General features: G+C 37.9%; 1 protein-coding gene across 4 annotated transcripts in view; it reads right to left on the bottom strand.

The window, feature by feature from the left end:
- Positions 1–13,887, bottom strand: part of Srgap2 (SLIT-ROBO Rho GTPase activating protein 2) — a 249,768-nt gene that overhangs the window by 180,607 nt on the left and 55,274 nt on the right. The window lies entirely within an intron of this gene.

Here is a 13,887-nt window from a genome sequence, read left to right as displayed (position 1 = left end):
AGGCAGGGATGATGGCTTTTCCCTTTTACCAACACACACAAATCATTAGGAGATTAAGTCTCTGAATAGCTAATGTGCATTTTCATAAAGGAGAAGTTAAACACTCAATCTGACACCCACAAGGAAGGGGCTGAAAGGGACTGGGATTGCACTTGCTGCTGCTCTTAGAAGATGATAAAAAGCAGGGCAGACCAAAAGCTAATGGCTTTTTTCTTTTAATCTCACTTTTTTTAGTGGGTGGGGGGTGTCAAGAATGAACACAGAAAATCAAGTGCCAAGAAATGGAGAGGAGGAGAAAAGGGCTATTATAGGTCTACATGGCCCTGGGAAGGTCCCAGGAAGGGGAACAGTATCCCCCACCACCACCACCCTACACTGTGGGGCTGTTCCAACAACATGGCAAAGTGACAGTCACCACACTACAGAGTGCTGCTCTAAGGCACATTGAGATTTGAAGCAAAGCAAAGTATTCCTGTCACTTTTTATCCTGTCTGCTTTACCACAGTTTCCATTTTCTGACCCTAAAACCCAAACAAAAGATTCTGTAGGTCTTAGCCATCTCCCCCATCTTCCTCTGCTGAACAATTTAATTCAACAGTTATTTCCTCACCCACCTCGTCTTGCTTCCAATATACCTAAATGTGGAATAATGAAAGCAAGTGGGTGAAAAAGAATAAAGAAAAGAAAATTCAGGAAATGACAATCTTTAAAGTAGCAATATATAATTTTTTTAAAAAAAGAACTCAGTCTGAGAACAGATTTTATAAGAATATAAAATTGCATACAAATCGTATTCAATTCAAATCACTTCAATTCAACAAATTTTTAGTGAGCACCTACTATTATGCCTTGTGGGGGGAACCAAAAATGATTGGTCAGCACACCATCTAATGTAAAACACAGTGGACCCCTATTCATGCACCTAGAGGAGACTTTTAGGAAAACCTAGCAGAGCCTCTGGATTAAGGATATATAAGAAAGAAACTATGCCCACCTAAAGGTCATTTTTGTTTTGTAGTACTGGGGATTAAACTCAGCCTGGACTCGAACTAGCCATCCTCCTGTGTCAGCCTCCCAAGTAGCTGGGATTACAAGGTGTGCATCAACACGCCCAGCATCAAGGTTACTAGTAATGATTTCTTTGGACTCATTTGCCATCCCCCAATACCAGCATGGACAAACAGGGAATTACAGGGGCCAAGGCTGAGAGGTAGAGAGAGAGAGATCTACAGGCTGCCTGCAAAGCTCAGGAATATATGCTTCTTAATGAGCTGTCTTGCAGGATGCATGAGAGAAAGATCCCTTGCATCATATTCCTTGAGAAACTATAATCCACCGAGAATTTGTTTGGCAAGATTTCTTTTTAAAACTACCACAGTTAATTATCAACTCTTTCCCTTTTCCTCTATCTTGTTCTGAAAAATACAGAATTTTCAGAGGGAGAATTAGTAATAAACATACTTCTTGAACTGGGATGTAGGAAAAGATATGAGGGCATCAGAATGCACTGAACAGACAGAAAAAAACAAAATGAAATCAAAGAAATTGGAAAGAAGGAACCCTGCAAAGCTCCTTGCCCCACAATGTCTACACTGCCAGCCCAACATCCAGCTGTCTTATAGAATCACATATTTGATGTCATAAAAATGAAATCAACTGGAAAGGCTCATAAATTCCCATCTCTCAAAACAGTGACTATCCACAAAAGGGTTTTTATGAAAATGAAAAGTTCCCCCAGTAGACTTATCAAAATTAGGACAATCTCTTTTGAGCTTTCACACTGCTGTCCTTAAGAGAGGCTCTGGAACAGTCTGAAACTGGAATGACATCACACTCTGTGCCACTTGTCCTACTGTCAGTGTTTGCCAAAAGCAAAAAGTCTAAATTCTTCAGGGAGAAGTTTTCTCACTCTGGATCCCAACTCTAATCTACAAACTTCAAGAGTATAATCAGTCTTCCACCACAAAGAGGTTCCACTTTAAAAACCCAAGGACACAGAGGCAGAGCCAAGGTGACAGAGCTTGAATTCTAGTAGGAAACAGAAATCCCCAGATAGCCTCTGCCCCTGTCCAAGAGCAAAAGCTCACCAGGCTGGAAGGAAAGACTCTGGCACAGTGTGGCATACACCACTTACTCCTGGTCCTTCTTCCCAGAAACCAATCTCCTTGTCCTCCAGAGATACAGGGCCTTCTTCCAGTATGGATGGCTCCAGGACAAAATCAGGAGTAGCCTGCTATATTTCAATGTTCTTATATTACTGTGAGTTTCAGGGACTGCCAAACCCCTGCTACTTTAAGATGTAAAAAGTGAAACAAAGGATTTGTGGCTACAAAAAAGAGAAAATGGTGATGTAAAAGAACAGGGGGTATTGCCTTTCTTAATAATTATTTCATTTTGCTTTTTTGAATTTTCCAAATTATCTATGACATGTTGCTTTTCTGTTTAGAAGAAAGTAATAAGTGTCATTTAAAATTTTTTTTTTTAAATCAGCAGGAGCACTATTCAGAGTGCTTTGAGGCAATGCTCTGAGGGTGCCTTACCCGTGGTTGAAGTAGGTGAAGGGACACTGAAAGAGAAAGAATAAAAGAACATCCCATTTAAAAAAATAAAACAAAAACGGAAAACGTTAAAAATTCTGAGAGGTTGGGAAAGGATGGGCATATCCTATGCTTAATGTGCACACAGACGCTAGGGAAAAATTATTTTATAACAGAAGGCACCTGGAATGGGTAGGGGTACTGCACAAGAAAACACTCCAAATAAAGAATCAGTTTCTGAGAAGAAAGATTTTTACATGGGTGTTTTTTTTTGTTTTTGTTTTTGTTTTTGTTTTTGTTTTGTTTTGTTTTTTTTATCCCTGGGTATTTCAAAGCACTGAGGCCTGGGAACACAAGAGTCTGAGTCCTGAAAGCTAAGTTTTCTCTGTCCTATTAGCTTGCCTCCTGTTTCAGGAGGACCAGAAACAGCTCTTGGCCAAGGACACAGGACAGGAGCCCTGCTCACCCCTACCTAAGGTGATCTCAGCTCATCTCCTTATGGCTTCCTAGAAGAGTAGAAATTCTTCACCATGAGCCTCAGGAGAGAATCCTCTAATGTGAATTCAGTGTTACATGGGCCTGGGCTCAGAGGAAGCACAATCACAGTGAGAGGAAAGACAGATGCCAATTTCCAACAGAAACATCTGTTCCTTCCAGCTCAGGAAAATCTGTTGGCAAAGAACAGTGTGGTCGAATTTTTTTGTTAGAAAAAAGCTAAAAAGCACATCACAGAGAAATGGACCAATGCTATTAGGATAAACCAAACCTCCATGCTTTTTAAGGGAAGAGAATCAAAATTCTTCTTCCTGAACTTATGCCCACTGTCACAAAAGCCTGACAAGCTTTTGTGTTTCTCCCCGACAAGCCAGTGGTCAAGGTCAAGTCCTGTGTTACTGACTGAAAACCATCAGTTATAGAAAGGAAGTTCATTTAAGTTGTTTCCCCCTCCGCCCCTAAGTAAAAGTCTACAGCTGTCTGTGTCCAGACCCTGCTAGGGGAACTGGGAAGCCTCAAAGAGAAGCTTTAAACTTAAACAGTACCACCATCTCATCCCATGACCCAGAATGTTTTGAAATTTACAGTGGCACTTTTTGTTTGCCACAATGACTGGGGAAGTGCTACTAGCATTTAGTGCAAAGGGATAGGAATATAATGTCCTCTACTGGGTGGGACAGTCCCATACACCAAACATGTATCCAACATGCCAACAGCATCTCTGTTAAAAACCACTATGGACAGTAGAAGTGGCTTGGTTCAGCTTGGTTTTGCCTTATGTTCTCCTAAATATGCATAACATTCATTCACCGGGGAAACACTTTTAAACAATACAAAACAGTGAACAATAAAAAGTAAGTTCCCCTCCTATCCCCATCCCTGTCTGCCCCAAGTTCTACACATTTGAGAAAACCACAGTTACTATTTTTTCCATATCCTCTTAGAAATATCCAATGTATATACAAGCATCTGCTGTATATGTCCCTTCCTTTTAAAAAAACATAGCCCTAGAACACAATTTTGTTTTCAGTTCATAATGTGTTTTGTAACAGTACATATAAATCTGTCTCTTCTTTCTACTGGCTACACCTGGATGGCAATGTTGTCATTTACTCAACCATTCAACCAGTCCCATTTGATGGTTCTCACCACTGTTTCTTTCTTTCTTTCTTTCTTTTTTTTTTTTTTTTTTTGCCATCATATACAATGCTGCAATGAATGCAAATGTGAGAATATTTGTAGAATAAAGTCCTGGAAGGCAGCTCATAAGTTAAAAGGTATACACGTATAGAATTTTTTTATGCTACCAAGGTCTGAGACTTCCTGTTATCCTACATACCTCCAGAGTATAAAGCACTAGCAAATGTTTTTATCTATTATGTGAAAGATGATCATGCACTGTAGTTGTAATATAATTTGTATTTCTCAATTATGAGTAAGATCAGGACTCAGTCATTTCCCACATTCATGTGTCTGTATGTTGCAATAAGTCTTTGTGGTTGTCTGTTTCTTTGAAACAACAGTTCATGCTCTTTGCTCATTTTTTCTTTTAGATTACTGATCTTTTTGATTTTGTTGGCTGTGTGAACAGTTTATCTCTAATGGAAATTAACCCTTTCTCATTGCTGTAAATACTTTCCCCTGTTTATCTGTTTGAGCTTTAGGATCTTTTTTTTTTTTTTTAACTCTAGAGAACTTCTAAAAAGTATCATTTTTTTTCTTATGTAGCTTCTGTCATGCTTAGAGTATATTCTGTTTTTTATAGTTCTTTTAAAATATTTTATGGTTTTGTTTTGTACATGTATATTTTAAATGCTGTTCAGTTTACTTCATACTAGGAGAATTATAGGGATCCAATTTAACGGTTTTTTCCCAAATGGCTACCCACTTGTCTCAAAATCAGTTATTGAAAAATCCATTCCTCTCTCCCATCCCACCAATTTAAAATGCCATGGTTTACTCTATGCCAAATTCCTTTGTGTATTTAGATCTACTTCTGAATCCTCTATCCTGTTTTTCTGGACTCTATTTTTAATTTGAGATGCAAAAACAAAGCTAGGGAGCAACCTTGAGGTATCATAAAGAAAAGGAAATGGCCTTCGAGAGCCTGGAAGCAGTGTTCATATAAATTGGAATTAAAATTCACTGTCTCCAATGACTAGTCCTATATTCCATAGAACTTTACCCACAACTTATTTTTTGCTTTTAAACAGTTTCTATTTTAAAATGTAAGTCTTTTATTAAAATATAGCATATATATCCACACAAAAGGACACAACTCTTAAGCATCTGGCTTAAAATTTTTTCACAAAGTGAAGAAAACAATGCAGCCAGCACCCAGATCCCAAAACTAACCATCACCAAGGCACCAGAAGGCCCTCTAAGTCCCCTCCAGTCATGGTCTCACCCTGGGGTGAACACAGGAATCCTGACAGATTGTTCCTGCCTGTTTAAACTCCATATAAACAGAATAACATAATATGTACTCTTATTTTGTACCTCTTCCACCCAATATTATGATTAGCTTCATTCGTGTTATGATGTCACATATTCTCATTATATATAGAAGTAGTCCGCTGTATGACTATACCACCCCTTATATTTACCCATTTCAGGTCTGCTAGGCATTCTGGGAGTGGTTTAGGTCTTACAAATAACACTTCTAACAGCATCCTACTATGTCCTTGAGCTACCCTACTAATGTTAGCCCTTTGAAATAATTTTGTTGTATGTATGTCTTTTGTACACAGCAAAAGAACATTCTGAAAATATTTTCTTTTTGTTATTTTTATATCATTGATATATCTGGTCTCAAATCTGTCATATTTTACATTATTTTTACTGCTTCTATTATGTTATACTCGGTTGGTTGGTTGCTTGCTTGCTTGGTATTCTCTTACTTAGGGGAGTTTGCATTTTTGTTCTATCAGTTATATTTATACTAATATTTTCTAAAATATCATTAGTTTCCTTTCCCCTCTTACTGTCCTACTATTTGGCTTGTCAGCTTTTAATGAGTCCTTTGACCTGCACCTATTTGTTAACTTGTCTCTCCTTTCTACCGGCTTTCTTTCCTTTTCCTCTCATTTTTATATGCATTATCTTTCAGAACAATATAATTTATATAATGATTCTTCCATTCTTATCCTTATTTTTACTTTAGGCTTGGATTTATCTTGAAATTTATCCATATTGGTCATCGATCCTTTTGTTAAAATTTTCCAAGTCATATTTGCATCTTCCATTTTAAAGGATATTTTCACCATGTACAGAATTTTATTTTGACATGATTTCCTTGGAACACTTTGAAGACATCAATCCATTTTTTTTTTCTGGCTTCCTTTTATTTCTACTGAGGATTTACCTGTCAGTCTTGATTCTCCATTAAAAGTAAAATGTCCTTTTTTCTCTGGTTGCTTTTAAGATTTTCTTTTTGTATTTGTTTTTCAGTCAAGTTTTACTATAATGTGCCTAGGTACAGCTTTCTGGGTTTATCCTGCTTAAATTCAAAGTGCTTCTCAAATGTATAGTTTGATATCTTTGGTAGTTTGGGGAACACTCTTAACATATTGCTTAACATTTTGCTTAACATATTGCTTCTATTGGTCTGTCTTTTTCTGAGCTTCCAATTTGCTAGCATGTTAGAAATTTTTTATGTGATTCTTTATATCTCTAATATTTTCTCCTATGTTTAAAAAACTTTTAATCTCTGTGCTTTCTTCTGAATACTTTCTTCTAATATAGTACTAGTTCACTAATTGTTTATTTCAATTGTATATATAGTACATGAAACCTATCCACTAAGTTCTTGTTTCATTTATTATTTTTTAGTTCTATAATTACCATTTTTTCCATTTTTAATTTCTAGTTTTTCAAAAAAAAATTATTGATCTTATTTTTTTCCTACCCTTGAACATATTTTGCAGTTGCTTTTTAATCCATATATGACAGTTCCATTCAGATAGCTAGATCCTCTGTGGGACTGTCTCTATTTTCTATTCTTTTAGTTTCAAATCATGTTGTCATGTCACCTCATATGCCTATCTATTATCTATATTTGGCTGCAAACTCAGTATTTCATAAGAAAAGTTATAGAAATAACTTAAGACATCTTCAAAGAAGATTTTTTCCCTTGCTTCTAAGATGTGGCTAAGAAAACTAGCCATCCAATCAAGATCTTTAACCTGTTCAGAGAGAAAGGATATTAAACTGGGTCTCAGTTTCTATGAGGTTTAATCAATTTCCAGATCACGCTTAATCCCATATTTTTGCCCCTAAGAGCATCAGTAGAAAGCCCAACCTCCTTGGCAAGTTCTAAATTCAATTTTCTATCCTGAGCCAAATGAATGTTTGAAAGTTTACTAGGTTTCTAGCCTTTCAACTGCCTATTGCAAAATCAGAAGATACCCCAATGGGGGAATTTATCACAATGCCAGTCTGTGATTTTCCAAGACTATGGCCCCATAATGTCTTTATGGCCTTGTGAACTCTCCAATGACTCCAAACAGTTTTTGATGTTTTTTTTTTTTTTTTTTTTTTTTTGGAAGGTGGGGTCCTACTTTGGGTCATTCTCTGTAAAATTGCCCTGCCCAGAAGAATAACTTCAATAAAGAAGCCTAATGGTGAAATATGAATAACTGGTTAAGCAGCTTAAGGATGTCATCAAAATTCAGGGTTCCATCTGTAATTTTTTAGTGAATCAATGCAGAATTTTATATCACAAGATGGCAGGTAGACTGCCAGGCATCTCATCACATTTTAAGAAATAAAAAACATTAAGCATAAGAGAAACAGGTCACCCCAGTCAAGTCTGTGCCCTTATCATATGTTTTTTAATAAATAAGAATTTCTTCTTTGGCTTCTTTTTGCTCTGTTCATAATAACTTGTCTTCTTTTACTAGAGGGGACTATGAACAAATGACATAACCTTTCTAGGCCTTAGTTTCTGTCCAATAAGTTACTTGTTGTAGATGAGCTCTAAGCTCCTTCCAGCTCAAACATTCTTAGATTTTTTTTTTTTTTAGTAAAGTAGAATGAAGTAGTTGACTTAACCTATTTAAGAGGCAAAACCTGGGGGCTGGGGTTGCAGCTTAGTAGTAGAGCACTTGCCTAGCTTGTGTTACGCAGTGGATTGGTTTTCTAGCACCAAAAAAAAAAGGAAGCAAAACCTGAAGATGAAGAATGTACAGACCTTTATCTCCTGGAGAGCAGAGGTCTCAATTTAAGTTAAATCAATAAACTAAAACCTAGATTTAAAAATTAAACTGGTGAGAAAGAAATAATTCACCGCATGAAAAATAATTCTGATCTTCTAGCAGGTCTTATAAAGTTTTTTAATCCCTTTAATTTGTGATTAGATTTATAGTAATTCAATCTGCACACAACTTTCAAACTCCATAGGCTCTTTTGTATGCCTAAGGACCATTATTTTCCTCAACAGACCAATTGGGTTTCTTATCACCAAGAATATCACACATTCCTTCCCTCTTAGTTCTGTAACCACCATTCTATAACTTTAGGAGCAATTTTCTAAGTGCTTCTCAAACCCAAATATCCAGCTATTAATGAGCATTCAAAGGAAACACCTTTAAACTTCTCAACTTGAATTTTTACATATTTACTTCTTTAGAGGTGGAATGTTGAGCAATTCCATATACTTGTTTAAAAGAAGTATGAAAAGATTCCTTATTTAATTTCCCCACCCTTTCTCACATTCCTCATGACCAACCATCCTCCCAAAAGGGGGGTAAAATTTGCCTACATTATGCCAAATATTTCAGCTTTATTTTCACCATGGAAAAAACATTAAACTTAGCTGAATTATTCATGAGGCCCTAGGTAATATGATCACTGTTTTTGGCCTTCAGCTTTGATACTTTCAGTCTCACAACTCTTTTTAGGGCTTCTGAATGGGGCTAACAAGGGACTCTACTATACACATCATTAAACTGTTGGCATGTGGCCTGACATGGAAATTTACAATATGTCAGTACACCCATATATTTGCAAGAGTATGTGTGTGCGCGCGTGTGTGTGTTTGATACTGGAGAGTTCTTACTTTCATCCATTTTCCCTACTTCCCTGAAGTTACCTCCAGATTGACTTTTCAGTGTACAAGCCAAAATAAGATGACTAAAATATTCAAGACAGAAAAAAATTTCAGCTCAGTTTAGAGATCCTCAATCTTTCCCTGGGGATGATTATAAGATTGGTTTGACTGATGAAGGGCAAATATCACCAGCACAACCTTCCAGATTCCCTTTCATTGCAATTGCAAATGTTTTTCTGAATTGGGTGCAGTGGCATGCCTGTAATTCCAGCTACTTGGGAGGCTGAGGCAGGGAGGAGCGAAAGTTCCAGGCCGATCAACAATTTGGCAAGATCTGATCTAAAAAAAAAAAAAAGACTGGGGATGTAGTTTGGTGTAGAGCGCCCTTGGGCTCAATCCCCAGTATAAGGAAAAAAAAAAGGTATTTTTCTTAATTTGGACAAACAATTACACAGTCCATACCCTACCAGTGTCCAGAGTTTTTCCATGAGTTGGCTCATCCTTCTGACCATCATTTAGACAGTCCTCTCTCTTGACCTAACCCCAGTCTCATGGCTCTAGTATGCCCCAAAGCAAAGCAGGGGGCTGGGAGTGGGTTGCCCCCTTGCTCCATTTCAATTCTCAGGCACCATTCTCCTCACTTCTTCCCACTGAGGCAGAATAGGTGCTGCTCATTCTTAAACCAACAGACTTTCAGGTTACACAAAGCCAATTAACAGCTAGCAATGCAACTAATATTCCTCAACAACCAGTCCTAAGCTCCATCTGCATGCTTTTTGGGGGGCAGGGGAACTAACGTCTCAAAGCTTTCACAGGGGACCTTTAAGAAAACATTTTATCAACATATTTCCAAATCATATTAGCCAAGCATTATAGATTATACACTCGTTTCCATTTCACTTCTCCCTAGTACAGTAGCCAGGTTAACAGTACTAAACTGGACCAGTATCTACTAAGCACCAGACCTCAGAACAATCTGACTGCAGAAGAGGAGTGCCCTCAGGGACGGACTTAACAGAGCACATCAAGCGCAAAGCATGGATTTCATCTCCCACCAAACCCAGTGGGATGCTAATGAGTTTTCAAAGATACAAAACAAATTAATATCTTTCTTGGCTGTCATTTATTTTGGAGTACACTAGCTACTTAATTTTGTCACAAGGCTACCAAGTAACACATGTTCTCTTTTGCTTTCAGTGTTATTCCTTTCCAAGTCATAAGAAAACACTCTAGAAATGTCTAGAATCTTAAATTCTTTTTCTCGTTTTTTAGTACTGGGGATTGAACCCAGGGACACTTAACCACTGAGCCACACCGCCACACTTTTTTTTTTTTTTTTTGAGACAGGTCTTGCAGCTTAGGGCCTTAGTAAGTTTCTGAGGCTGGCTTTGAACCTGCAATCTTCCTGCATCAACCTCTTGAGCCACTGGGATTACAGGTGTGTGTACCACACCTGGCTCCAGAAACTTAAGACATATAGAGAAACATTAAAGAATATTAACAGGGATTCCGGCGATTCCCAGTTGCTTCCCATGCATTTTTTTGTTTTTAGAGATTTATCTTTAACATGAACTTATTTATTTTCTTTCATAGCATTTATCTCAATTTGTAATTATCTTTGTTTGCTTATTTGTTGTTTATTTCCCATACAGACTATAGGTTCCATGAAAGAAGATACTTCATTTGCCTCATTGATTGTTATATCCCTAACCTAATAGTTCCCAGTATGAAGTTAAGTAATCAATAAGTATGTATTAACTGAAGCAGTCAGTATGGGTTGGGTTCTGCTACAGGAAAAAAATAATCCTAAAAATCTCAGTGGCTTCACACAAGAAAAGTCCATTTTTTATCTATGCTGTGTGTCTCACAAGGATCAGGAGGGAGAAATCTGTTCATCATTATAGTTCAAGGGCCCAGTATGACAGAGGTTCCACTTTGTCACAGACTTTCACATCACTGAGGCAGAAAAAGAGAGCATTGAACTATCTCATACTGGGAATTGTTTCTGTCCAGAAGTGTCATGTACTGTCACATTTTGCTAGCTAAAACAAGCCACATGGCCAACCCTAATTTCAAAGAAAAGAAGAAAAGTAGATGTGAGTGAGCACCGGAAGTCTCGAGAATTAAACAGCAAATCTAGAATCATGCTATTGAAGAGGCTTCATTTGGTCCATTTCTCTGTTTCTAGGCAAAGATGTAATTAGAAGAAGATAAAAGACAACTACCAAAAGAACCTTTACCAAAAGAAAATATGTCTGAATTGCCCAATCAAGGCGAAACACCTGCACTCATTATGCCATTTAACCTAAGAACAAAGTAAATGATTTAGGTGTGTTCTGTACTCATGCTCCTTATAATAAAACCTTCTTGGGAACTGAAGCAACTGTAGAAATATGCGTGACTGTGTGATGAATATCACACTTTTTTTTTTCAAACAACAACAAAAAAACAGTTCACTAAAATCCATTCATACATTTATTTTTTACTGAAGTCATACTGTGAACACAAGCAATAATCTGGTGACAGTGCTTAGGCAAACTAAGACACAGTCAATCACCCATTGCCTCAAAAGGCCTGCACATTCTGACTCACATGTGGAACTTTCTCTAGAGCACATCTCTTGGTATTTCCTGTGGATAGAGCAAGCGAGATTTAATTCCTGCTAGACAGAGTTTTTTGTTTTTTTTTTTCTTTTTATCTCCACCAGTCAGTCTCTTGCAGTGAGATAACCTCCAGTCACAACTCTCCCTCCAAATGAATTCCCAAGTTGCCATGGTAACTAACACCTTCCTCCAATACTGCCAATATGCTTCCCAACCATGAAGGCAGCCCTCTTGATACACTGCCAGAAGTACCAATCTCCTCCTGCAAGAGAGAGCACCTGCCTTCTCTCCAAAGTTATAAATGAGACCCTTCAGATGACTATGCTAACAATAGTAGCAGCTACCACCTATAGAAAGCCAACTCTGTATCTATTATCTCATTTAATCATTGCCCAAAAAAACACTGTATAGTAGATGTCATTCTCCTTGTTTACAGATTTAAATATCTATATTGTCAGAGGTTATATAACTTGGCCAATGGGCCCAACCAGGATGTAAACACAGAATTCTCTGATCACACTGTCCCTGAGGCATCTTCCCTCTGTGAAGTGACTTCACCTGTCTTGTTCTCCCCGCTGCCCCCGCTCCTTTCTCCAAAAAGGTTTTCTACACTTCAAGGCAATTTTGTTTGCTCTAATAGCAACACACTACTATGAATCTGATGTCACTTTAAGGTATATTAATGCAAATTCGATACTAGGAAAGAAAAGCTTCATTCTCCTATTCTTCAAGTCCAAGAACTTCGGTGGGGAAGAACGAGATAATGGGTGTTGTGTTTTTTACAGAGAATACAGGTACAAGATCCATACCTAGCAGATGTTAAGTTATCCACAATGTATACAGATGCCAAGGAACATCAGTAAGAGTGGAATTGCAGTGAACTCCTAAATTTGCTTTCTTGGGCTCCTTCAGAGCCTTCCTCCCCAACCCATATGACCCACAACCTCACTATTCTCCCCTAAACACAAGTCTAGGAACACACAAAGCAAGCACTGTACTTACTTCTTCAATGATCCCTCCCATCCCCCACCCCCAACACACAGGGAGACTTTATGCTAGCCTTGTAAGTAAGAGGGAAACACTTACCATCCCACAGTGATTTTTCCAGTCTGCCTTTTTTAACCACTCACCTGGCAGAAACTCTTATTCCCCTGGCCAGCAGCTATTTGTAAAACCAGTCTGCCTCCCTATTTTCACACCAAAGATACTCCTTCTTTAGCAGAAAGGGGAGTATACTAAATTAGATAAATTAGCAAGTCACCTAGCATATTGCCACCCACTCCATGGAGGTACACAAACAAGAGCATTAACCCAATTTGTTGTCTACAATAAACAGGACACTTCCCATCAGAGCCCGACAGGATGGCAGAGGATGACTAATTCCAAGCAGTTATGGCTACTATGGCCCACTTCCCTAGTTTCTAACTATGTGCTGAAATTCAAAGGCACTTGTCCCCACCCCATCTTCCCTTGCGTGCTTCTGCACATCAATCCATTAAGAATCCGAAGTGTAATTTATCTTATTCACTATTATCCTGTTAAATTGCTCTACAGCTGCCACGGCAATAATTGCAGTGATCAGTGATTCAGACTCCTTGAGCAAAGGGCCTTAAGTAGGTTTCATTATTAAAATTTCCAAAGGTTTTATTATTAAAATAAGCCTAAGATAGAGAAGCATGCCTCCATGGGGCAGTCATACTAATAGTTCTTGAGTTACAAAGGGATGTAGGTACTGTCATCAGTGTTTCACTCGTGAATACCATAATTGGGAATTTATCAATCAGTAAAACCAACAAGCTTTCTAAAAAAGAAGAAACTCATTTTTAAGTACTTATGCAATACTGTGCAACTTTTAGAAAAAGCCTGCCTTTAGCTGAGCACAGTGGTACACACTGTAATCCTAGCAGCTCAGAAGGCTGAGGTAGAAGGATCGTGAGTTCAAAGCCAGCCTCAGGAACTTAGCAAGGCCCTAAGTAATTTAGCAAGAGCCCATCTTAAAAGAAAAATAAAAAATGGATTGGGGATGTGGCTCAGTGGTTAATCCCTGGTACCAAAAATATAAAATAAAATAAATAAAAAGCTGCTGGGGATATAGCTCAGTTGATAGAGTGCTTGCCTTGCATGCATAAAGCCCTGGGTTCAATCCCCAGCACCACAAATAAATAAACAAATAGCAAGCTGCCTTTGTTCATTAAGGCATGTA

The sequence above is a fragment of the Marmota monax genome, unplaced genomic scaffold, assembly GCF_021218885.2.
Source record: "Marmota monax isolate L192 unplaced genomic scaffold, Marmota_monax_Labrador192_F-V1.1 WCK01_AAM20220418_F8-fsc00105, whole genome shotgun sequence".
Classification (NCBI taxonomy): domain Eukaryota; kingdom Metazoa; phylum Chordata; class Mammalia; order Rodentia; family Sciuridae; genus Marmota; species Marmota monax.
Note: the sequence above shows the minus strand (reverse complement) of the source record. Positions and strands in the feature narration are given on the sequence as shown.